At 39.0% G+C, this 27,748-nt stretch overlaps 1 long non-coding RNA gene across 2 annotated transcripts; it reads left to right on the top strand.

Moving 5' to 3' along the window:
- Positions 1 to 18,482: 18,482 nt before the first annotated feature.
- On the top strand, positions 18,483 to 26,728 carry LOC131995109 (uncharacterized). Of its 2 annotated transcripts, none has more exons than XR_009397161.1 (3): positions 18,483 to 18,772; positions 26,419 to 26,491; positions 26,572 to 26,728. It is a non-coding gene; the product is annotated as an uncharacterized LOC131995109 (long non-coding RNA). The 2 variants fall into 2 exon arrangements; XR_009397160.1 differs by having other exon boundaries at positions 26,569 to 26,728.
- Positions 26,729 to 27,748: the final 1,020 nt, after the last annotated feature.

Genomic DNA, 27,748 nt, shown 5'->3' with positions numbered 1-27,748 from the left:
TAGAGGGCGCAATTCTCATCCGATTTGGCAGAAATTTTGCACAAGGTCTTTTGGTATCACTTCCAACAACTGTGCTAAGTATGATTCAAATCGGTCCATATTTTGATAAATCTGCCATATAAACCGATCCTGGGTCTTGACTTCTTAACCTCTAGAGGGCGCAATTCTCATCTGATTTGAAATTTTGCACGTAGTGTTTTGGTATCACTTCCAACAACTGCGTTAGGTATGGTTCAAATCGGTCCATATTTTGATACAGCTGCCATATAAACCGATCTTGGGTCTTGACTTCTTGAACCTCTAGAGGGCGCAATTCTCGATTTGGCAGAAATTTTGCACAATGTCTTTTGGTATCACTTCCAACAACTGCGCTAAGTATGATTCAAATCGGTTCATAGTCTGGTATAGCTGTCATATAAACCGGTCTGGGATCTTGACTTTTTGAGCCTCTAGAGGGCGCAATTCTCATCCGTTTTGGCTGAAATTTTGCATGAGGTGTTTTATTATGACTTCCAATAACTGTGCTAAGTATGGCGCAAATCAGTATATAATCTGATATAGCTGCCATATAAACCGATCTGGGATCTTGACTTCTTGAGCCTCTAGAGGGCGCAATTCTCATTCAATTTGGCTGAAATTTTGTACAACGGCTTCTTCCATGACCTTCAAAACACGTGTCTAATATGGTCTTAATCGATATATAGCCTGATAAAGTTCCGATATAATCCGACTTGCGCAGTTCTTTGCGCGGCATAATCGGATCTTAATCTCCTACAAGACGCAGTTCTTATCCGAATGGACTGAAATATTACCCAATGACTTCTACTTTGGTCTTCAACATTCAATTCACTTATGGTCCGAAACGGACTATAACTTGATATATCTCCAATAGCATAACAATTCTTATTCATTATACTTTCTTTGCCTAAAATGAGATACCGCGCAAAGAACTCGACAAATGCTATCCATGGTGGAGGGTATATAGGATTCGGCCCGGTCGAACTTAGCACGCTCTTAATTACTCAAATATTTATTTTATTATAATTTCGTTTAAAATATCAAACAATTGGTCACAACAACTAACGACATCTATACCAGATGGTTTCTAACTACAGAGTTGCCACCTTGGCTTAATATTTTGTTTTTGGGCTCTCCATACTCATAGGCATAAAACAGAGTTTTTACTTTTTGAAGATTGCTAAATTCAAAAATGGACTCTTTGGCTCCGAAAGTAAACATTGGACCCATGGCGAATTGAACCCATACAATGGCGAATTCTAATGATTTTGGAAAAAATCGCTTTAAACTTAGATATAGTACTTCTTATATACAAATTTCCATCGTCCTTTATCCGCTTTTATGGCAGTATTTGAAGTCGCAATATCGCTGAAAAATTTCTTCGAAATGGAATCAGATTTAAATATAGCTCAAATTCATAACTTTGCATCCGATATGCGCTTCTACTTCTGCTATGTCGATATCGATCTAGAAAACTCTTAAATCCGAGCAGATTTAGGTATAGCCTCCATATATGTCGTCTATTTGGCATTCGTGGATATTGTATTTGCCTATTGGTTTGTGTCCCGGCTAAATCTTCTTCAATTCGTTTGTTGCACTGAAGTTGAATTTGTTTACCCCTAAACCATGCATTTTCTTGTTCCTTATCATCACTCTCCAATGAAAGCTAAACCATTTTTCAATTTAATTAAACACGTTGAAGAAAAATCCATTCATTTTGCAATTTCTTCATGGTGCACTCAAGGCTTAAGGGGTAAAAGATAAAATACGTGCTTTCAAAGAAATTATGAAAGTGCATCGCTTATCTTCATTTTCATGTCACCTTAAGGGAAATTTACCTTTTAAATTTACTGCCAATTTGCATGGATGAACGCGGACGAAGGGACGGACAAACAGAAAGAAAAACCCCTCATAGCTGGTGTTAGAGCGAGTGCGAGTGCATTGAATGCATCCAAGTGCAACGTAAGAGTCCTTTAAGATAAATGCACACTCTAACCAGCAGACAGGCAAATGCATAAAGTGACTCAAGGATATAGGCACTCACACACAAACATCGACACAGAGAGGCATACTAGTCATGCCAATGCATAAAGGATAGATGTGGAAAGGCTAAAAAGGTGGTCTTAGGAAAGGTATAAACACACAAACCTTTATGTGTACTTAATTGCAAAGCAATAAAAAACTGCAATTTACTTGAAGGACATTGAAGGCCTTTAAAAAAGGGAAAATATTAAAAAAAAAACAACTAAAGAGAAAAAGGGTGTAGTTTTTAAAAGAAAAAGAAGTAACAAATGGAAAAGAACGGACTGCAAAAATCCTTTTTATAGAAAAACACAAAAACTGAAACGAAGGCCACTGAAAAAAAGACGCAATCAATTCAAGCGTGATTACAATCGCAGTCTCATACTACAATGGCAGCAGCAGCAGCAATGGCATAGAATTTATAAAGAAAAAAAAATTCCAGGATTTCATGCCAAGGATATTCTCATTTTCAACGGAACAAAAGACTAACAATGACAGAAGACAAAACTTTCAACCATAGTTTCAGCAGCAGCAGCAGCAGCAATGATAAAAAAAAACATCTCGCACAATACACTGTTGAAATAAGTATTCTTCTTTTTTTACTTAAATCACCTACAGCGATAAGAGCAGCAAATAACGGCATTGTCTTAGCGTTTGCAACAATTGCCAAAGGAAACTTTCATAATTAAGATTATTGTAATATTTTTTATATTATACTGCTCGTTGTTAATGACCTCCAGTCATATGTATATCTAACGAGTTAAAGAGATTTTTAGGCAACTTGTACACTGAAAAAAGTACAAATCATTTGCGTTAGTTACCCCAAATTGAGAATGATATGAGAATTGTTTCTATGAGTTAAACACTAAAACTTGCTACTTAAGCAAACCAACAGGACATTGTCAGACGTTGATTGCCAGGATCAACTTGACTCGTATTAATGTGAACTACTAACTAACTCCTTGTTGTTTGCTGGATCATTTACACTTTGTCATATTTTGCATGAATATCGCAATCGTTTTGCATCGAAAAATCCTAAATATGAATAGCAACCCTCATAGACGATACTATTTCTTGTTATTGGGTTGCCCAAAAAGTAATTGCGGATTTTTTATATAGTCGGCGTTGACAAATTTTGTCACAGCTTGTGACTCTGTAATTGCATTCTTTCTTCTGTCAGTTATCAGCTGTTACTTTTAGCTTGCTTTAGAAAAAAAGTGTAAAAAAAGTATATTTGATTAAAGTTCATTCTAGTTTTTATAAAAAATGCATTTAATTTCTTTTTAAAAAAATCCGCAATTACTTTTTGGGCAACCCAATATTATACACTGCACCATAGGATGGGGGTATACTAATTTCGTCATTCTGTTTGTAACACCTTGAAATATGCGTCTGAGACCCCATACAGTATATATATTCTTGATCGTCATGTCATTCGAAGTCGATCTAGCCATGTCCGTCCGTCTGTCCGACCGGCCGTCTGTCTGTCGAAAGCACTCTAATTTTCGAAGGAGTAAAGCTAGCTGCTTGAAAGAAGAACAAAACTTATTTTAAGTGTAGGTCGGTTGGGCTTATAAATGGGCCAAATCGGTCCATGTTTTGATATAGCTACCATATAAACCGATCTTGGGTCTTGACTTCTTGAGCCAATAGAGCGCGCAATTCTCATCCGATTTGATTATGACTTCCAATAACTTTGCTAAGTATGTCGCAAATCGGTTCTTAACCTGATATAGCTGCCATATAAACCGATCTTGGGTCTTGACTTCTTGATCCTCTAGAGGACGCAATTCTTATCCGATTTGACTGAAATTTCGCACACGGTGTTTTGGTATCACTTCCAACAACAGCTGCCATATAAACCGTTGACTTCTTAAGCATCTAGAGGGCGCAATTCTCGTCCGATTTGACTGAAATTTTGCACGTAGTGTTTTGGTGTCACTTCCATCGACAGAGTTACATATGATTGAATCAGCCATTGCGGTAGGAGCCGCTTTTAATGAAATGAAAAACCACCAACCACTCCGCATAACATTTTACAGTAGCTGGGAAAAGATTTCATATCCGAAAATCTGAAAAATAAGTCTTCTATGCGCAACATGTAAGCTATACCGGAAAACAGGGATTATATATTTAACAAGCCGAATCAAACCCGCTCCGCTGCGTCTTCTTTATCTCTTTTATATGTGTTTAGGGTGGGTACACTTCGCCCTGAATGTGGATATCGAATTCGTGCCACTGTATCCTAAGTCCGCCTATGATGCTGAAAGCCTGCTTTAGAATCCTGGCAAGAATATCGGAAACAACTTAAAGAGGTGGTTATCCCCTCTTAATGCTAGCGACATTTGTGAGGTACCATGCCATGCATGGTCATGTAAAAAATTGTCTCCAAAGAGAAATCGCACTGCGGAACACCGTTCGGACTCGGCTATAAAAATGGTCCTATATCATTGAGTTTAAACTTGAATCGGAAAACACTCATTGATGTGTGAGAAGTTTGCTCTTACTCGGTTCCTGGGCAAATTTTTACTTTACTCCCAAATGTTTTTCTTTTGTGCCCTATATTACCGTGTTGGTAAATATTTCCGGTATAGGGGGTATTTCGGGGGTGGGTTGGCCATCCAGACACTTGAACCTTAAAGTAAAAACAAGTAAAAAGGCGTTAAGTTCGGCCGGGCCGAACTTTGGATACCCACCACCTCGGGTATATATGTAAACCACCTTTCGTCATAATCCGGTGCAAAACTCATACCTTATGTCCCATAGCAGAAATATGTGGAGGGGCTTAACTTAACTCTTTGTCCCAAATTTCGGCAACATCGGACAATAAATGCGCTTTTTATGGCCCCAAAACCTGAAATTAAGAGATCGGTCTATTTGACAGCTATATCCAAATCTGGACCGATCTGTGCGATAATACAGAAGTGTGTCAAGGGGCTTAACTTAACTCACTGTCCCAAATTTCGGCGACATCGGACAATAAATGCGTGTTTTATGGGCCTAAGACCCCAAATCGGAGGATCGGTCTATATGGCAGCTATATCCAAATCTGGACCGATCTGAGCCAAATTGACGAAAGACATTGAAGGGCCTAACACAACTCACTGTCCCAAATTATAGCAAAATCGGATAATAAATGTGGCTTTTATGGGCCTAAGACCCTAAATTTGAGGATCGGTCTATATGGGGGCTATATCAAGATATAGTCCGATATAGCCCATCTTCGAACTTAACCTGCTTATGGACAAAAAAATATTCTGTGAAAAGTTTCAGCTCAATATCTCTATTTTTGAAGACTGTAGCGTGATTTCAACAGACAGACGGAGAGACGGACGGACATGTCTAGATCGTCTTAGATTTTTACGCTGATCAAGAATATATATACTTTATAGGGTCGGAAATAGATATTTCGATGTGTTGCAAACGGAATGACAAAATGAATATGCCTCCATCCGTCGGTGATGGGTATAAAAAAATTCGTGTACTACTTCCAGATACCCCATATGAGCCCCATATTGGCATGATCGGTAAATTAGTTATGTTTGAGGGTGGGGTAGACCCCAGGGTCTTTGTCCCAAAAATGAGTATCAATTTCGTACTCTACTACCAAATAGCTTTTATATAAGTCACGTATTGCAACGGTCGGTACATACGTCCGATTAGGAAGGAAGAACACATGATTCTTCAATTTCATATCAAATTTGTTTTTTTCCCTCAAGCACCGTTCGTTTGAGCTCTATATTGTCGTGATTGGTCTATATATGCATTTGGCGGGTTTTGGGCAGCTTTCGAGGCATCCGATCCCAACAATAGAAACCATTTTTTGTTTTTGGTGTTCCACTCCCAAATCCCTTTAATTGGCGCCCCATGCAACCATGGTCGGTAAATATAAACCGTTTGGAGGGTGTTTTGGGGATGGGGCGGCCACCGGAACCTTGCCCTGAAAATAGATATCAAATTCGTTTTCTACTCTTAAATACTGTTCATTTGAGTTCCATATTGTCATAACTGGTCAATTAACCTATCTGAAGTATTTTTTGGAAGAAAAGAGCCAACTAGACTTGAACGCAAGTCATATTCGTCTACTACTCCTAAATACCCTTCATTTAAGTTCCATATAGCCATGGTCTGCTAATATGTCCAATTGGGGTTATTTACGGGTGGGGCGACCTCCCATTACTTGGACCCAATTTTTTTGCCATATTTCTAATCCAGTGCCGAGTACTTTTCAGTTACAGTCTTGGGGTTTGGGCGGCCCACCGGGAATTTGGATCCAAACTTAAATTCTTCATTCGTATTCTAGTCTTCAATACCTTTCATTTGATACCCATATTGTGGCTATCGGTCTACTTTTGGTCCTATGTTTCCTTGCAGACAAAAATACACAATCTGTGAAAATTTTAAGAAAATCGGTTCAGCCAAATCAGTCGAGAATTGCGCCCTCTAGAGGTTCAATAAGTCAAGACCCAAGATCGGTTTATATGGCAGCTATATAAAAACATGGACCGATCATGGATCTTGACTTCTGGAGCCAATAGAGCGCGCAACTCTCATCCGCTTTGGCTGAAATTTCGCACGAGGTGTTTTGTTATGACTTCCAATAACTGCGCTAAGTATGGCGCAAATCGGTTCATAACCTGATATAGCTGCCATATAAACCGATCTGGGATCTTGACTTCTTGAGCCTCTAGAGGGCCAAATTCTCATCCGATGCAGAAAATTTGTACAACAGCTGTTCTCATGACTTTAAACATACGTGTCCAAGATGGTCTGAATGGATCGATAGCTTGATACAGCTCCCCTATATACAGATCTCCCGATTTTGCTTCTTCTTTAAATCGGTGATGGGTCCGTCGTCGGGTTCCTGTTCTGAACACAAAACCCGTCCTCTTATATATTTCAACGAGATGGCTGAACAGTTCAAAATTCACCTGTTCTGGGTACCGGGCCACAGAAATATCCCAGGGAATTGTAACGGGGACGAGCTTGCGAGACTAGGAACTATCCCTACCCATTCCAGTGATACTGGAGTCTTTGGGTATGCCTCTTTTGCCTTAGTTTTCAGGACCAGGCCTGAAGGACAACGAATGATAGATGGTCACAAAGAGGGGGCTGTGAGCATTCCAAAACTATGTGGCCTTATCTAGACTTGAAGAGGTCTACCACTTTGTCACTGGCTAGAACAGACGTCTCAGTCGTTGTGTCCGTCATGACAGGTCACTGTCTAATCGGAAAACAAAACATTCTTTCGTCTATATATTGGGTTGCCCAAAAAGTAATTGCGGATTTTTCATATAGTCGGCGTTGACAAATTTTTTCACAGCTTGTGACTCTGTAATTGCATTCTTTCTTCTGTCAGTTATCAGCTGTTACTTTTAGCTTGCTTTAGAAAAAAAGTGTAAAAAAAGTATATTTGATTAAAGTTCATTCTAAGTTTTATTAAAAATGCATTAACTTTCTTTTAAAAAATCCGCAATTACTTTTTGGGCAACCAAATACATATAAATTGAAATTTTCATCTAAACGATTTGGGAATACCTATGATTTTTATACCCCCCACCATTGGATGGGGGTATCCGTTTGTAACACCTCGAAATATTCGTCTAACACCCCATAATTATCATTATGATCTAGCCATGAAATCACGATAGAGGTCAAACACGTAAAGTTAGCTACTTGGAATTTCGCACAGATATTTAATATCGACGTAGATCGTTGGGGATTGCAAATACGCCATATCGGTTCAGATTTAGATATAGCTGCCATATAGACCGATCTCCAGATTTAATTTTTTGAGCCCCTGAATGCCGCATTTTTTGTCTGATTTGGCTGAAATTTTTCGTTATGACTTTCAACAACTGTGTTAGGTACGGTCCAAATCCGTCCATTAACTGAAATAGCTCCCATTTGAACCGATCTCTCGATTTAACTTCTCAAGCCCCTGAATGCCACAATTTTTGTCTGATTTGGCTGAAATTTTTCGTGTAGTGTTCCGTTATGACTTCTAACATCTGTGTCGACTACGGTCCAAATCGGTCCATAACCTGATATAGCTCTTATATAAACCGATCTCCCGATTTGACTTCTCGAGCCCCTGAATGCCGCAATTTTTGTCTGATTTGGCTGAAAATTTTCGTGTGGTATTCCGTTATGACTTCTAACATCTGTGTCAACTACGGTCCAAATCGGCCAATAACCTGATATAGCTCCCATATAAACCGATCTCACGATTTGATTTCTTGAGCCCCTGGAAGCTGCAATTGTTGTCCAATTTGGCTGAAATTTAGCACATAGTGTTTTGTTATGACTTTCAACAACTGTGCCAAGTACGTTCCAAATCGGTCAATAACCTGATATAGCTCCCATATAAACCGATCGCCCGATTTAACTTCTTGAACCCTTGGATACCGCAATTTCTGCCCGATTTGGATGAAATTTTGCATATAGTAATGTGTTATGACTTTTTAATAACTGTGTTAAGTACGGTTCAAATCGGTCTATAACCTGATATACCTCTGACTCTGACTTCTTTGGTCCTAACACGCTCCGATTTTTATCCGATTTGCATGAAATTTCGCATATAGTGTTTTGTTATGACTTTCAACCACTGTGCCAAGTAAGGTCCAAATAGGTCTATAATCAGATATAGCACCCATATTTTAGCAAAATCCAAGAATCGACCCGGCCGAACTTAGCACTCTTTTACTTGTTTTATTTAAAATTTAACTGGGAAGTGTTTTATAAAAGAGATTGTACCTAGGTAAGGTTAGGACAGTAACCAGTAACCAAACTTACTTAAGAAAATTTTAGATCACTATGAACCCACAGTAGCGACGAGCAAAGCCTATAGTGTGAATCGAATCCGAGCACATTGCTATGCATCTATGATTAGTATTTCATGTCCGAGCCACACAGGTAATGAATTTCAAACTATCGTCTTAACACTCTTGTAAATTGGGTTATAGCACATTTGTTATTCGTTTTAAGCATCTCCCAATTCATTTGCAGTTGCCATGTGCTGACGCAAGACCCCATCTCAATGGTGCCATACTTCAATAGTCCCCAAAGCAAAATAGCACTAACTTCGCTTTTCGCTTCAATGAAGAAAAAGTATTCCTCAGGACTTTTTGGGTACTGATGACAGCAGCGAGAGTTTCCAACACTGATGGGGCAACAGCTGCATCAATTGCATACGCAATGAGAATAATGATGTTACCAACTAAATACAAAGGAGTTGGGCAAAGAAGGTAACTGGAAATGGTAAAAAGTAAGGGGGATGAAACTAGAGTTGGAGTTGACAATGCCATTGAAGTCTCAATGAGGGGGGCGAATGGGGAGGTAAGAAAGCTTTATCAATAACACAGATGATGACGAGATAAGAACAGGATGAAAAGAGAGCTATTGGAGAATAATGGTAATGCGAATGGATATTGGAACAAAGGCATTGCTAGATTAGATGTTCTTTAAAATTGCTTTAATTCAGTTTTTGAGTATATTTTTTGTTCGGTTAGAACATGATGGTAGAAAATCGTTTTCCACAATTATTGCCTGTAGTAGCGAATGCAACGAAAAATGTACCTATATCAGCAGGTGTTGATTTAATCCACTATTGAAAATCCATTCAAAATCTATGAGAAAGTACGCCTCTGGGCCTTAAGGAAATAATATCGGGTAATCGGTCTATATAAAAAGATGGGCCTAAGTGTATCATTCTTGGCACAAGTGTCGAATAATAGTTATAATAATTTATATAAATTTTTAATAATTTATATAAATTTTTCTATGAACATTCCATTAATGAATAGGGAATACTTCTCTCATATCAATGAATGGAGCATGATTAGAATTTAGCTCAAAGATAATTGACCTCGTTTTTTTGCTGAGTCCAAACGGCACAGCACTCCCCCACCCATATTAAACGGATTGGGCGACATGTTGCATTGGCGTTAATTGCTTCTCATAGGATTTTCGTCGTCCTACCGAGAATCGTGCCAACCTCCGACAAGGAGAAGCCTTCTTACACCACAAGAGTGTTCGTGACCTTACCGTCGTGGGTCGTCCAATACTCGGAGAAGGCTTTAATCGCCTTTTTACGTTCAAGACTTTTAGTGACCTTACCTTCCTGCTTCTTATTGCAATGATGGCCAATTTACTGTCCGTTAAGATGTTCACACTCGGCGTCCTCGCGTTAAAACTATACCACCAGACCACCAGGCCCACTTTGTCCGCAAGTGCCGCCGCATTCCAAGAAAGTGCCGCCGGCAGCAATGCTTCGCACTGGAACTCAAGGGTTGTCTCAGGTTTCTGATCGGAAACCTCTTTCATTCCATCCAGGCTTCTTATCGTCGTTTCGATTATACCGCGAAGGTGTAACTTGCTTCTATCCTCTATCCATTCTCCCATCACCTTAAGTCTCCAAGTCGCAGTGGTTGCCCCACACTTAATCCATATATCTATGGGTCTAATATCTAGAATAGTCTTCTATGCCCTGGTGGGCGTGTCCCTCATCGCAAAGACATGTTCCTTGAACCTGGTGAATTATCCTTACGATTCACAGTATTGCCATAGTTATGGGCAAATTTTGCCCATGAACATTCCACTAAAAACATTGAAAATAAAAATTGTTATGAAATTCTTTGCAAACCTTTTAAGAAAACCGTTAAGATTTAACAAAAATATTTACAATAGAGATCCCTCTTCAACTAATCGATGTTTTCGAAGAGGTTTTAACAAATAAGTGCAACATTTTTTCCCCAAAAAGTTGAATTTTTGTTTATGTAATCAAAAAGATTTTTTATAATTGGGGTACCAAAATAGCTGAAAATTTTAAAGGGAACATAACTGAAAGCTCATTTGGTTAGTACCGTTGGTTTTAAAGAAGAGGCAAACATTAAGCCATAACTGTCAAATTGAAATTTTCAGCAGAGTGTATCGAAAAACGGACGACTTGGTTTGCCCTTATTATTTTTCAGTGTTCTTCAGTAAAATGCCCCGAGTTAAAAAAGTTAAATTTTAGCTGGACGAACTTGCACCATTTCGATATTTTGGATTATTTTGTGAAAAATGATTTTTTGGCTCCTTTTTGGAAACATGGGTTAAAAACTCCATTATACTGGGATTCTAGCGTTTCAAAATATTCTACAAAAAAGTTCGACGGAAAATTCTACAATAGTCCCCTGAATACACCAAAAAACCAAAACTCAACATAAACGCAGGAAGTAAGTAAAACGGAAACAAGTAAAAGCGTGCTAAGTTCGGCCGGGCCGAATCTTATATACCCTCCACCGTGGATCGCATTTGTCGAGTTCTTTTCCCGGCATCTCTTCTTAGGCAAAAAAGGATATAAGAAAAGATTTGCTCTGCTATTAGAGTGATATCAAGATATGGTCCGGTTCGGACCACTATTAAATTATATGTTGGAGACCTGTGTAAAATGTCAGCCAATTCGAATAAGAATTGCCCCCTTTGGGGGCTCAAGAAGTAAAAAAGAGAGATCGATATATATGGGAGCTGTATTGGGCTATAGACCGATTCAGACCATAATAAACACGTATGTTGATGGTCATGAGAGAAACCGTCGTACAAAATCGGATAATAATTACGACCTCTAGAGGCTCAAGAAGTCAAGATCCCAGATCGGTTTATATGGCAGCTATATCAAAATTTCAGCCAAATCGGATAGGAATTGCGCCATCTAGAAGCTCAAGAAGTCAAGTCCCCAGATCTGTTTATATGACAGCTATATCAGGTTATGGACCGATTTGAATTATTCTTGGCACATTTGTTTGATATGATAACGAAACACGTCGTGCAAAATTTAATTCCAATCGGATAAAATTGCGCACTCTAGAGGCTCAAGAAGTCAAGGCCCAAGATCGGTTTATATGGCAGCTATATCAGGTTATAAACCGATTTGAATCATACTAGGCACAGCTGTTGGATATCATAACAAAGCACGTCGTGCAAAATTTCATTCCAATCGGATAAGAATTGCGCACTCTAGAGGCTCAAGAAGTCAAGACCCAAGATCGGTTTATATGGCAGCTATATCAAGTTATGAACCGATTTGAATCATACTTGGCACAGTTGTTGGATATCATAACAAAATACTACGTACAAAGACTCATTCAAATCAAATAAGAATTGCGCCCTATAGAGGCTCAAGAAGTCAAGACCCAAGATCGGTTTATATGGCAGCTATATCAGGTTATAAACCGATTTGAATCATACTTGGCACATTTGTTTGGTATGATAGCAAAACACGTCGTGCAAAATTTCATTCCAATCGGATAAGAATTGCGCACTCTAGAGGCTCAAGAAGTCAAGACCCAAGATCGGTTTATATGGCAGCTATATCAAAACATGGACCGATATGGCCCATTTACAATACCAACCGACCTACACTAATAAGAAGTATTTGAGCAAAATTTCAAGCGGCTACCTTTACTCCTTTGGAAGTAAGCGTGCTTTCGACAGAAAGACGGACGGACGGACGGACGGACATGGCTAGTTCGACATAAAATGTCGCGACGATCAAGAATATATCTACTTTATGGGGTCTCAGACGAATATTTGGAGTAGTTACAAATAGAATGACGAAATTAGTATACCCCCCATCCCATGGTGGAGAGTTTAAAAACACAATTCAGGGATAAAGTCGTAAGTCAAAGTAAACGACTTGTGTAGACTAAGCACTCAAATCAAGAGATTGGTTTATATGGGAGTTACATTAGGTTGTAATCCGATTTGAACCATACTTGGCGGAGTTTTTTAAATTCTTAGCAAAACTCATTGTTCAAAATTTCAGCCAAATCGGATAATAAATGCATCCTCTGGAGGTTCAAGTTATTAAATTGGGAGATAGGTTTATATGAGAGCTCTATCAGTTTATGGACCGATTTGGACCATACTCCACTGTTTTATATAGCACTAAAATTTACGGACACTGTGTTTTCCTTGATACAATATCCGATGTTCCAGCCAATGTGGATTCACCCTGCTTGAACTGTTTTTTATTAAAAAATACTGTACCACTATTTCTGATAGGACAGATTGGTACTGCGATATCCCTGGTAATAGAAGTTACATAGACTTCTACACTGATGGTTCTATTGTGTTGCCCAAATGCATTTACTTTCTTTTAAAAAATCCGCAATTACTTTTTGGGCAACCCAATAAATAGATGACCAGTTGGGCTTTCGAGACGAGCTCAATGATCGACAATGACCAACTATTGTACTCTGGACGCGCTTCCCCATTTGGTTAGAATAACTCATCGGCCATAATATTGAAGGCTTCAAGAGCCGTACGTTGGTAGGCATAACATACTGGTTCAAATCGCACCTTAATCTGCATCCGTAGTATGTTATTTATGGTGGTCACCCAGAGTGGCGATAAAATGCCGCCCTATGGAATGCCCTGTGCCACCTTCTCTCTTATCTTTATGTCATGGGCTCACAATTTATCAACCTGTTCCTTGGCATATGGTTTATATGAGACAGTCTCTAAGGGCACGGTCCACTCGTTACTGGTCTAAAGTTTGGATTAGTGTTAAAAGCACCCTCGATGTCAATGCATACCGCCAATGTGTATGTCGTCGCATCGATGGATTCTTCTATTTGGATAACCTCGTGAAGGGCAGTGTTCACCGACTTACCTTGACAAAGGCATGCTGTTTTTACATTAGCAATTCACTGGATGTTCATTTTTTTATCATGGTAACCCCAATATGTTCCATGGTTTTGAATAGAATAGGTCTGTAGCCTTTTGTGTCGTATAACTTACCTTGCCTTGCCTGGCTTGGGTATAAATTACACCCTTGCCTCCTGCCAGGCTTTTGAAGTATCTGCAAGTCCTATGCACGCTGTGAAAAAAGCGAACAGATAGTCAGCCTTCTTCTGTATTAACGCCGGAAAAATTCCAATAGGTGCGGTTGACTAAAATGCTTAGAAGCTCCTTAAGCCTTCCTTTAGCACAAATTATTTAATGATAAACCTTCAGCTAACTTTACTATTCCAACATTTCGGTGTCTCCATGAGTCCCGTTGTATATGTGGAAAATCCGTTTTTATTATAAGCCTCAACATGTCCTCCATTGTTTCGGCTCTCAATCCCATCTGGTCTACTAACTTTTTATTAACACTATTGACTTGTCCACATAAAAGCGTCCAGGTGTTCACATTAAAGCTTCCGTGTGTAATACACATCTCAATAAACTTCTGATTTTTTACGACTTGCTTTGTTGTAAAGTCGGCGGACCTATTTCCAATGTCACAAATCTCCCCGGCCATTCAGGGTTTTTCTTGGGCTGATCTCCTTTCTCGTAGAAGATAACTATCTTTAAAAGATCCCACTATTGGAGTCGTAATCTTGTTGACATTGTTGTCTTGTATACAATTCAAAGTATCTTGCCCAAGTCTTCGGAATTTTGTCCAGTGGATTTTCAGTAGAACATACTTTCGTTTGGAAGGTCTCAGGCCAACCAATACAAAAACAGAGCTAGATTCTACTCTTGGGGAGTCTGGGCCTTCGTTTACAACCTTGAAGTTGGGTTGCTACACCACAAGTTGTTAAGCAAATCGAAAAAATGGTATTGAAAGTTCGTGAGCTAGCTTAGGTCACAGGCATTCTTGCTATAGCCTCTTAATGTCCATGTCTAATGTCCATGTTTCGCGTCTTTTATTAAGTTTATCAACTGCAGAACTCCGGCCCATTCCTCCTGGTAGTTGCATAGGCGTTGATAGCTCTTTTGCGATCCAGAACGTTCATAAATTCATTATTTAGAGCTTTTATATTCGCGAAGTATTTTTATACCCTCCACTATCGATTGCAAATTTCAAATTCGCCCATGAACATTCCGATTCAAGTTTAATTCCGATTAATGGAAAGAGACATCTTGGGAGACACGTTTTTACATGGCTTAGTACTTTACAAATGTCACCAGCATTAGGAGGGGATAAGCACCGCCCAAAGTTTTCTCTAATATTCTGGCCAGGACTCATACCCATGCCTCCAGCCTCTTGGTGAACAAGCTCGCCTTTGCGCTACGGTGGTCATATTATGGAATATACTTCCTTCGACATTCCGTATATGATTTTCAACCTAGTCATTCACGTCCGTCCTGTGCAAAAGCAAGCTATCATTTGAACGGCCTCACAAGGTATACATACATATATTCTTGATCGTTTTGAAATTTTAAGTCGATTCGGCGAAATCGGACAATAAAGGCGTCTTTAATGGCCCCAAAACCTTAAATTGAAAGATCGGTCTATATGGACCAATCTGGGCGAACTTGAAGAATATAGTCAAAGGGCCTAACACAACTCACTGTCCCAAATTTCGGCCACATCGGACAATAAGTGCGCCTTTAATGGCCCCAAAACCACAAATCGAGAGATCGGTCTATAAGGCAGCTATATTTACATCTGGACCGATCTGAGCGAAATTGAAGAAGGACGTCGAAGAGCCTAATACAACTTACTGTCCCAAATTTTGGCGACATCAGACAATAAATGCGCCTTTAATGGCCCCAAAACCTCAAATCGAGAGATCGGTCTATAAGGCAGCTATATCCAAATCTGGACCGATCTGGCCCAAATTGGCAGAAAGGATTTTTACGACACTCGACATTACTGGTGAATTTTATGGAAATCGGTTCAGATTTAGATATAGCTTTCATAAATATATATCGCCCGATTATAACTTCTAGAGTCATAGCAAGCCCATTTATCGATCCATTTTGCCAAAATTTTGCAAAAAGCTTTCCTCGACGACTGCCACAGTATCTGAGGAGTTTGCTCGAAATCGGTTCATATTTAAATATAGCTCTCATATATATGTTCGTCCGATTTTGAGAAATATTGCAAAAACAAAAGTGATCATTTGTTAACCGATTCTGTCGAAATTTTGCAGGAAGGATTTTCTTATATCTCTCAATATTACTTGTGAATTTCATGGAAATCGGCCTAGATTTAGATATAGCTGTCATATATGTATATCGCCTGATTTTCACTCCAAGAGCCACTGCAAGCGTATTGTGTGACCAATCTTGCCAAAATTTTGCACAGTGCTTTCCTCGACTACTACCCCATTATCTGAGAAGTTTGCTCGGAATCGGTTCCGAGTTAGTTATAGCTCCCATGTATACGTTCGTCAGATTTTCGGTAATTTGCCATAATGTTGTCATTTGTCAACCGTAGTTTTTACAGTATGAACATATTTGCTCGCCGAGGTTCACGAAAATTGGTTCAGAATTGGATATATGTCCCACATTGCACTTATAGGGTAGGTGTAGGGTATTATACAGTCGCCCGACTTTTGCCCTTCCTTCCTTAAATGGCACACAAAATTTCGCTTTATTCACACCATCCATCTTCTAGATCTGGCGTTTTTGAAAATTAGGGTAAGGGGGAGGTTATTTCTTAAAAAAATTTCTTAAATTGTTTCATTCATCCACTTCATTCCCATCTTGATTGCATAACAACTCCTCTTTCCTATTTGGAGAATATTTCTAAGACATCTCTATTCTTGGGTATTTTTCTACACATTCGTCGTTAATGGGTTAAGGTACAGAGGGGACACTGCCCTCATGTAAAAGAGTGCTATCAGATTCATATGACAAAATACCTAATTGCTATATACCAGAGTCCGAAGAGCGCAATGAGAAACTAAAGTCCTCACAAATGTCGCCAGTATTAGTGAGGGGCTAACCATAGCTGAGAAAATGGTTTTCATATTTTCGCCAGGCTTTCAGCTTCGTAAACGGAGACGCTTACCTCTAAAATGTGCCTTCCTGCCTATTTTATTCGATACTACGTTGCTCGGGGAGTTTGTTTTATTTTAGCAAAATATTGGTCCGGATTTAAACACTTTGAATATATCCACCATATTCGATATAGAATTTCTCTCAATATGCCGAACTTAACTCTCAAACTTTTGATCCTTTTCCCACAGATATTTGTGTAGCAGCTTTTGCATCCTCTGCCTTTCTTTTAATTTTATGTTCCATTTTTTCTGTTAATTTTTAGAATTGATTTTCCTACAATTCAATTGATTTTCGCCTCTCAAACCGGGAACAAAATTTTATAGCTTGCGTTTACGGATGTTCCATCGACTTTTCCAGATTTCGTGAGGGATATATAAAAAATATGAAATAAATGTATAAGGTCATATAATTTATGGGCCACACAATGTTCAAGATATAATAAAAGGATAATTGGATAATCTCACAACTGAGGCTTGAAATGGTAGCACTTGGAAGTTTTTCTCCTGCCTCTCTCCATTTCTCGGCTGGAGATCATTACAATGCATTCATAATGTTTTCTTTAATTTTAAGCCACAAAAAACTTTAAATTTAAGCTAAGACCAGCAAAGCTGAGGCCAAACCAAACCAAACAAAAAAAAACCGGAACGATGAACATCAACTGCACCCAATCAACGGAAAATTGCCAAATCGTCTAAAATGGCAACTAAAGTATAACAACAGCAGCAGCAACAACAACAATGATGATGAAAACTCCAACAACAATTTGAATGGGAAAAATTTTAAAGAACAATACCAGCAGTATTAAGGCGTTTTAGGGCGTCGTCCTCCTTCTGTGGCGGGGGCTGGTGTTTCTGTTGCACGTATCGCGGCAAAAGTGTGTGTATTAGAAGAAAACTTTTGCAAAAAAAAAAGAAAAAACCTCGGAAAATCATCCAAAGCCCAACAACTGCCAAGTGAATGAGAATGAAAAACGAAGCAAACCAAAACGAAAAAAAAACAATGAAAATCAACCAAAATAAATTCAAATAGCGACGGCTGTTCTTAAATACCGAACAAAGAGTAAAACGAAATTGTTATTAGCCAGCTAAGCAAAAATCGAGTCTTGGAGGAGTTAGGCAAACAGACAACACACAACGCCACAGCCCATGACAAATAAAAGCAAAATCAAATTCAAAAACAAACCAAAACACACTCTGAGTAGGCGTGTTGCCAGCGCAAAGTCAAAGCAATACAAACACAAAACAGCAAAAACAAAATGCCATGCATATGTCAGAGTAAAACAAACAGTGTGGCCTGCTGCTGCCTATAGTGCATCGTTTTTAACTCAGGCCATAGCAGGATGCCTTCCTGTTTCCTGCCATATTTGTTTTTGCCTACACCCTTTGCCCTTCGTGCGATGGCATTTCCGACAAACACACTACACAAAGTGGTTTTAGCAACTATAGAAAGGTGGCTAAGCCTTAAGAGTAAAACGTCTAACTATATGTGTAGTTTATGGCAGCCATGCTTGTGTGTGTGAAAGAGATGACATGAACTATTCAAATTTTGATAATGGTTCACACACACACAAACACACAATCGTTTACGTCGCATGTGTTTTCTTCGGCGTAAGCACGCAGTTGCAGTCACACAGCCAATGCTGCCTTCGCCAACGCTGACGACGATTTATGATCCCGCAAACAGAGCTGTTGGCGGTGCGGTTTTCGGGAGAGAACTACTCTACCGCTGACGCTCATCGCTAGACCACATTCCTCTGCAAAAAATCCAAACCAGAGCTTCTTCTAATTGTGAGTCTGGGAATTTCGCCTTCATCGCGCGTGGCATAGCGGCGCTCCAAGCAATTTTCTAAATTTCCAACCAACAAGAATTGGATTTTGCATCAACATTTTCTTGGATTTTTTTATCAGGTTATTTGTGCCGTTGTTGCTGTTGCTGTTTGCTGAGGAGACTTAGACCGGAAAAGCGGCGAGTGGGTAGTTTTTTCTCCCCAACCGTGCATATTGAGTTGAAATTATAAGTTTATGTGATACACACAAAGCATTGAGTGTGGCACGCCATTTAAGCCAAAAAATGGGATATAAAGGCATAACCAAAAACACCCAAACATTGTCTTCAAAACTGATAAAAAAAATATAAAATTCAACATTTACTGAGCAATGTTTTGGAATTGAAAGAACATCATTTGGACCATGAGACTTTCTAAAAAACTTCTATTCATACAGAAAGAGTACACATTAATATATTGGGTTGCCCAAAAATCAATTGCGGATTTTTCATATAGTCGGCGTTGACAAATTTTTTCACAGCTTGTGACTCTGTAATTGCATTCTTTCTTCTGTCAGTTATCAGCTGTTACTTTTAGCTTGCTTTAGAAAAAAAGTGTAAAAGAATATATTTGATTAAAGTTCATTCTAAGCTTTAATAAAAATGCATTTACTTTCTTTTAAAAAATCCGCAATTACTTTTTGGGCAACCCAATGTATGGAGTATTTCCTCTAAATTAATACTATTGAAGACTTCTTATTTTCTTTTAACCATTTCTGAGATTTCATTAATTCTCCATGCCATTTTCAACTCGCCGAAATATGGGTGCACGACTACGTTAATTGAATAAATTCTTGATCGTTATCACCTTCAAAAAAATAACATTACAAGGCTGTTTGTCTGTATATTTTTGTCCATGGGATGGATGGTTTCATTCTATGATTGACTTAACCGAACTTTATCTAGATTTTATATTTATATCTTGGGCCAATTTTTTTTTATCAAATTTCGTTGAATATTGGGAGATAGAGTTGAATTAGATTTTTCGATACCAATTTCAAATAACTATAGGGGTTTGTTGCGGATGTTGTTTTGAATCATCCGGTATTTCGTTAGCTGTCACTTTTGAAGATTTTATTCCTTGACAGTTGACGGGTAGAAACTATGGCATTATTAACAAGTAAGAGCGTGCTTAGCTCGGCCGGGCCGAATCTTATATACCCTCCACCATGGATCGCATTTATCGAGTTCTTTGCGTGTTATCTCTATTTAAACAAACTAAGAATAATGAATAAGAACTGTTATGCTGTTGGAGCTATATCAAGTTGTAGTCCGATTCGGACTATAAATGAAATGAATGCTAAACATTGTAGAAGTCATTGTGTAATATTTCAGGTAATTCGGATAAGGATTGCACCTTATAAGGGCCCAAGAAGCAAAATCGGAAAATCGGTTTATATAGGAGCTGTATCAAGCTATAGATCGATTCAGACCATATTTCACAAGTATTCTGAAGGTCATGGGAGTAGCCGTTGTACAAAATTTAAACCAAATTGGATAATAACAGCGCCCTCTAGAGGCCCAAGAAGTCAAGATCCCAGATCGGTTTATATGGCAGCTATAACAGGTTATGTTCCGATTTGCGCCAAACTAAGTACAGTTGTTAGAAGTCATAACAAAATACCTCATGCAAAGTTTCAGCCAAATCAGATAAAACTTGCGCTCTCCATTGACTCAAGAAGATCGGTTTATATGACAGCTATAAAAGTTTATGTACCGATTTGCGCCAAACTAAGTAAAGTTGTTAGAATTCATAACAAAACAGTTCATGCAAAATTTCAACCAAATCGGATGAGAATGGCGCCCTCTAGAGGCCCAAAAAGTCAAGATCCCAGATCGGTTTATATGGCAGCTATACCAGGTTACTAACCGATTTTCACTGTACTTAGCACAGTGGTTGGAAGTCATATCAAAACACCAAGTGCAAAATTACAGCCAAATCGGATAAGAATTATGCCCTCTAAAAGCTGAAGAAGTCAAGACCCAAGATCGGTTTATATGACAGCTATATCAGTTTATGAATCGATTTAAACCATACTTAGCACAGCTATTGGAAGTGATACCAAAAAACCATGTGTAAAATTTCAGTCAAATCGAATGAGAATTGCGCCCTCTAGAGGCTCAAGAAGTCAAGACCCAAGACCGGTTTATATGGCAGCTATATTAAAACATGGACCGATTTGACCCATTTACAATCCCAACCGACCTGCACTAATAAAAAGTATTTCTGCAAAATTTCAAGCGGCTAGCTTTTCTCCTTCGGAAGTTTGCGTGCTTTCGATAGACAGACGGACGGGCGGACGGACAGACAGACGGACATGGCTAAATCGACTTAAAATGTCGTAACGTTCAAGAACATATATACTTTAGGGGGTATTAGACGCATATTTCGAGGTGTTACAAACGAAATGACGGAATTTTTATACCCTCCACCCATCCTATGATGGAGGGTATAAAAACCAGTAAGGAAAGGCAAAAGTCGGGCGGAGACGACTATGTAATACACTGCACCACTTAGTAGTCGTACTACTTGTTATACCCTCCATCATAGGATGGGGGTATACTAATTCCGTCATTTCGTTTGTAATACCTCGAAATATGCGTCTAACACCCCCTAAAGTATATATATTCTTGACCATCGCGACATTTTGTGTCGATCTAGCCATGTCCGCCGTCCGTCTGTCTGTCGAAAGCACGCTAACTTTCGAAGGCGTAAAGCTAGCCGCCTGAAATTTTGAACAAATACTTCTTATTGTTGTAGGTCAGTTGGGATTGTTAATGGGCCATTTCGGTCCATAACCTGATATAGCTGCCATAAAAACCGATCATAGGTCTTGACTTCTTGAGGCTCTAGATGACGCAATTCTTATCCGATTGGAATTAAATTTAGCACGAAGTATTTTGCTATGATATCCAACAACTGTGTCAAGTATGGGTCAAATCGGTCCATAACCTGATATAGCTGCCATATAAACCGATCTTGGATCTTGACTTCTTGAGCCTCTAGGGGTCGCAATTATAATCCGATTTGTCTGAAATTTTGTACGACGATTCCTATCATGACAATCATTTTTAAATATTATCTGAACCAGTCTATGCCCGATACAGCTCCAATATAAATCGATCTCTCTATTTTACTCCTTGAGCCCCCAAAGTTCGCAATTCTTATTCGAATTGGCTGACACTTTACACAGATCTCCAACATATAATTTAATTGTGGTCCGAACCGGACCATATCTTGATATCGCTCTAATAGCAGAGCAAATCTTTTCTTTTATCCTCTTTTTTTTCCTAAAAAGAAATGCCGGGAAAAGATCTCGACAAATTCGATCCATGGTGGAGGGTATATACGATTTTTAGCACTCTTTTACTTGTTTAATATAGAACTTATCTCCAAATCTAGTTAGACTTTAATTTTGCATTCCTATTGAAATATCGAATATAACTTTGTAAGATTTTCTTAAGATCAAAAATGTTGGATTTCTACAGCAAACATATGAGAGCAATATCTTAATCAGGGATGTAAAGTATAATATCTCACTCCCAAGTTATAGAGATCTGACCAAAATTGTAGCTTATACTGCCTTAAAAGTCCATATCGGATGAAACATATATATGGGAGCACCGGAAAGACTCCCACAAAGTAGGCAAGGTTGAAAAGATTGCGTAACGGACGAGCAAGCTTCGAGGAATACGTGCGCAAGACAAGTTTTGATATGACATCCGGGCCCGGGGATTTATTAACGTCCCGATTCTTACCCTTTTAACTCCACGAGTTCGAAAAAATATTTGGGGCATGCATTGTGCGGTCCGCTGGCCAATAAATTACAAACGGGTGTGAGTTCCTAGAATGTCTAGTATCCCTGACAAACATCCTTACGTCAGGAATAAGAAGACGAATATCAAGCGAACACACACCACTAAAGTATCGATAGAACAGCGCCAAATAACCCACATTACGACGATGTTCAAGCGAGGCACTAGAGTTGGATATCCTACTATCCCCAATCAACGCCATCGCTCTCCTCTGTACATGGTCCAGTAGCTCCAGAGATTATTTTGAAGCTCCAGCCCATACATGTGAGTTGTACCCCATTTTCTGTCTTATGAAAGTGGTGTAGAAGTTAAGAAGATCAGGCCTAAATCAGGATCAGGAAGCCTAATAACTTCAATGCTTCCTTCGACACTTCAAATACATGTTTAGCCCAACGGACATCACTTTGTATTTTCATACACAGAACATCAAGAGCTTTTGATTGCTCAACATCTACACCGTTAAAAGACAAAGACGATCGAAATGAGTCAGAGAATCGTTTGTGTGTCAACAAGCAGCATGACACCATATACATTTTCGATTGAGGGGAGGTTGATTGGTATCCGGCAGGGAAGAGTTCCGTGCAAAGATATCAGTCAACAGGCAAGCCTTATCATCCGGGTCAGTGAACTTTTGATCAGTTGGAGTTGGAATAGATGAAGAACTACCCTTTACCCTTTTCACGAACGACCAAAAGCTCTTACTTCCTCGTGAAGAAGCAATAACCTTAGTACGCAGACGCTGTTCGTAAAGGAATTGTTCGCGCCTAAGCACATTGGCATACGAAGATCTTGCCTGCTTGCGCAGCAGTTCAGTATTGGCATTTGTATCCAAGCGCCAGTTCTCGAATGCCACCTCAAGCGCCACCTAGACTTGAACGCAAATTTTAACGTCAAATTTTTATTCTACTCCCTAATACCATTCAATTGAGTCCCATATAGCCATGGTCGGCTAATATGCCTATTTGGGGGTATTTGGGCGTGGTACGTGGACCTAATGTTTTATGCCATATTTGTAATATACCGTCTAATACTTTTCATTTGAGTCCCATATTGACATGAACTTGGAATATATCTGTTTAGAGGAGTTTTGGGGTTTTGGGAGGGTCCGCTGGGTACTTGGACCCAAATTTAAATACCATATTCGTTTTCTGGTCTCCAATACCTTGCATTTGATACCCTTATTGTGCCCATCGGAGGGGGGTAAGGGGGAGGGTCCGCCTCCACCAGATATCTAAAACTATATAGCCTATGTTTCTTCCGGACAAACGTACACAATCTATGAAAAATTTTAAGAAAATCGCCTCACCCAAGTATCATATAGTCATAATGGGTCTAATGGCCTTTTTGAGGGGTGGCGTGATACCCTATACTTAGATCTGATTTTGTATGCCAGATTCTACTTCCGAATACCTTTCATTTGAGCCCCATATTGAAATGAATGACAAATATGTCTGAGGGAGTTTTGGGGTTGGGGCGGCCCGATTGGTACTTAGACTCCAATACCTTTCATTTTATACCTATATTGTCCGGATCGGTCCATTTTTGATTTTGGGTTGTGTTTTTGCCATAAGGGGGAGGGTGCGTCCCCCTTCCGATACCGAAAATTATATACCCTATGTTTCCTCACAGACCGACCTATACAATAAGCGAAAATTTCGAGAAAATCGGTTCTGCCGTTTTTCTGTCTATACGGAACAAGCAAACCGAGTCCCCTATATATCCGTGATTGGCAAATGTGCTCATTTTGGGCGAAAATTTCGAGAAAAACGGTTCTGCCGTTTGTCAGTCTATACGAAACAACCAAACCGAGTCCCTTATATCCGTGATTGAAAAATGTGCCCATTTTGGGCGTTTTTGTGGGAGTGGGGTGACCCCCTATACTTCGACATTCGCTAGATTCGTTATCTGCTCTCGCATACTTTTCATTTGATACCCATATTGTCTTTATCGGTTCACTTTTGAATTTGGGGTTGTTTTTAGGGTAACGGTGAAGGGTCCGCCCCATTCCGTTATCAATAAATTATAAAGCCTATTCCTACTTCCTGACCATATTCGTAATCTACCCCCGAATGCCTTTCATTTGAATCCCACTTGTCATGATCGTCAAATAAACTTTTTTTTAAGGGGTTTTGGGAATGAGGCGCCCCCCCAGGTAGTTGGACCCAACTTTTATTATGAAATTCGTTCTCTTGGTTTATATGGCAGCTATACCAACCCATGAACCGATTTGGCCCATTTACAATCCCAACCGACCTACACTAATAAAAAGTATTTGTGCAAACTTACAAGCGGCTAGCTTTAGCGTGCTTTCGACAAACAGACGGACGGACATGGCAAGATCGACTTAAAATGTCGTGACGATCAAGAATATATTGTATATACTTTATGGGGTCTTAGAAGCATATTTCGTGGTGTTACAAACATACCTTTCGTTTGAATCCCATATTGTCCCGATCGGTCCACTTTAATTTTTGGGTAGTACTTTTGGGGAGGCCACCGTAGCGCAGAGGTTAACATTTCCGCCTATGACGCTGAACGCCTGGGTTCGAATCCTGGCGAGATCATAATCAAATTTTGAGTGGTGGTTATCCCCTTCTAATGCTGGCGACATTTGTGAGGTACTATGCCATGTAAAAACTTCTCCTCAAAAGAGGTATCACACTGCGGCACGCCGTTCGGACTCGGCTATAAAAAGGTGGCCCCTTATCATTGAGCTTAAAAACTTGAATTGGACTGCACTCATATGATGTAGCGCAGAGGTTAGTATGTCCGCCTATGACACTGAACGCCTGGGTTCGAATCCTGGCGAGACCATCATCAAATTTTCAGTGGTGGTTATCCCCTCCTAATGCTTGCGACATTTGTGAGGTACTATGCCATGTAAAAACTTCTCCTCAAAAGAGGTATCGCACGGCGGCATCCCGTTCGGACTCGGCTATAAAAAAGAGACCCCTTATCATTGAGCTTAACAACTTGAATCGAACTGCACTCATTGATATGTGAGAAGTTTGCCCCTGTTCCTTAATGAAATGTTCATGGGCACATTTACAATTTACACTTTTGTGGTAAGGGGGAGGGTCCGCCCCCCTTCTGATATCTAAAAATTATATAGCCTATGTTTCATTCTAGACCAACCTATACAATCTGTGAGAATTAAAAGGTAATCGGTTCAGCCGTTTTTGAGTCTATACAGAACAGACTAACAAACCGACAAACAAACACAAATTGAATTTCGTATAGAAGAAGATGTTCTGTAAGGGGTCAACGTTTAGTTTTGTATTGTACTGCGAACAATAAACCTTAATTGGCTTTAATCATAGTCAAAATATTTTGTTCTATTAGTTTAGCTAAGGTATGACAAACATTTGAAGTATTTTCAAACGTACCAAAAATACACATCGACAAGAGTCTATAAAAAATAATTTACAATTATTATTCTTTTAGCACTCCATAATGGTCGTTGGTGGCGCTATTTTATTAGACCTCCCTCATCGATTTTGAAAGTGAATTTTATTGCTTTTAAAATTCTTCAGTACAATCACGTAGTTAGGTTGTCCAAAATAATTCATACTTGAAATTCAGTTGATGTGTAAGTGTCCAAAATATGTGCCAAAAAATAATTGGCTTGCCCAAAACATGCCTGTAAGCCATTCCAGCTCATGTGAGACTCCCCACATTTAATAGCTGCGCAATTGTGATCGGGCATTTCAGATCAGTGCGTGCCACTCATATGATATCTTGATATCTTCGACCAATCTAACATGCTTTGGAAACAGGGAATTCATTCTGATTAAGCTGTCATTAAGAATTGACGTATGCCAAGCGTTTGGGGTACTTCGGAAGACAAAATCACACAGTTGTTTTTTATGACATTTTTCCTAATTTTATTTTTAGCATTAATTGTTGCTCTCTGCCATATCAACAGTCGTTTCACTAATGTTGCATCATATCTCTTTTTCCTCATCTATTTTCCAGGTTTGTTGACATGTTTATGCTTCCACTTTTAATGACTTTCGCATCGCTTTGAGGCCAAAGGTAATTCTCGACTGTGAGTGTCAAACTGAAGAGAAAAGTCTTAAAAATTTTATAGTTTTTTAATTGCTGTCATATTTAACCAAAACATAGCAGCAACGTCAAAAAATCCAAAAAACTACAACAACAGCACAGCCAGATACTCGCTCCCATATTACGTCATTCGAATGGAATGGAATCAACCTTGAAACGTTAGGCTGCAAATGGGGATGGGACTGGGACTGGGCCTGGGCCTGGGCATGGAAATGGGCGTTGAGTACATAAAACTGTGAAATTGTCAATAAAATAATAAATGAGCCAAGAGTGAAAGAGGGCTTAAATCCTACAACTACAATAATTTTTGAAAAAATTTAGATATGGCAAAACATATTGCCGACGGCAACTTAACTTTGATATGCGAGTGAGTTTGTGTGATGTTGTATGAACTCATTAAATTTCTTATATATGGCTAATTTTGTCACAAAAAAAAAACTTTTTTTTAATAGTAGTATAAAAATTAAAAATCTGTGCATGTTTCTCTGTAAAATAGAATGCCTTTAAGATGTACAGCTTGTATGTAAAACGTATTGCAATAAAACTTGTTCTACATGTTCTTTGATTACACTGATGTCATTTAACAAAGATTTATTACACAATGTCTACAATAATTTATTGTAAATTAAGTTATTCGATAGATTATAGTTAGGATTTATTGAGTATTTAAGTTTTCATAAAGTTGAGGTATAGGGATTGAGGCAAACTAGCAGCATATCTTAAGCGAAAACAATCGAATCGAATCGAAGCGAATCTTATATACCCTCCCCCATGGATCGCATTTGTCGAGCTATCTTTCCCCAGTATCTCCTTTTAGGCAAACAAAGGATAAACGAAAATATTTGCTAGGTTATTGGAACAATATCAAGCTATGGTTCATTTCGGACCATAATTGAATTGAATATTAAAGACCATAGTAGAAGTCATTGTGTCAAATTGCAGCCAAATCTTGTAAGAATTGTGCACTTTAGGAGCTGAAGAAGTAAAAAAGGGAGATCGGTTTATAGGGGAGCTGTATTAGACTATAAACCGATTCATACCATATTCGACACGTATGTCAAAGGTCATGAGAGAAGCCATTGTACAAAAGTTCGACCAAATTGAATAGGAATTGCTTCCTGCAGAGGCTCAAGAAGTCAAGACCCTAGATCGGTTTATATGGCAGCTATACCCGGATATGGAACGATTTGAACCATACTTAGGACATCATCTCAAAAGTCATAACAAAAAAAACTCATGC

The sequence above is a fragment of the Stomoxys calcitrans genome, chromosome 2, assembly GCF_963082655.1.
Source record: "Stomoxys calcitrans chromosome 2, idStoCalc2.1, whole genome shotgun sequence".
In the NCBI taxonomy this organism is placed as follows: Eukaryota; Metazoa; Arthropoda; class Insecta; order Diptera; family Muscidae; genus Stomoxys; species Stomoxys calcitrans.
This window is presented reverse-complemented; position numbering and strand designations above follow the sequence as displayed.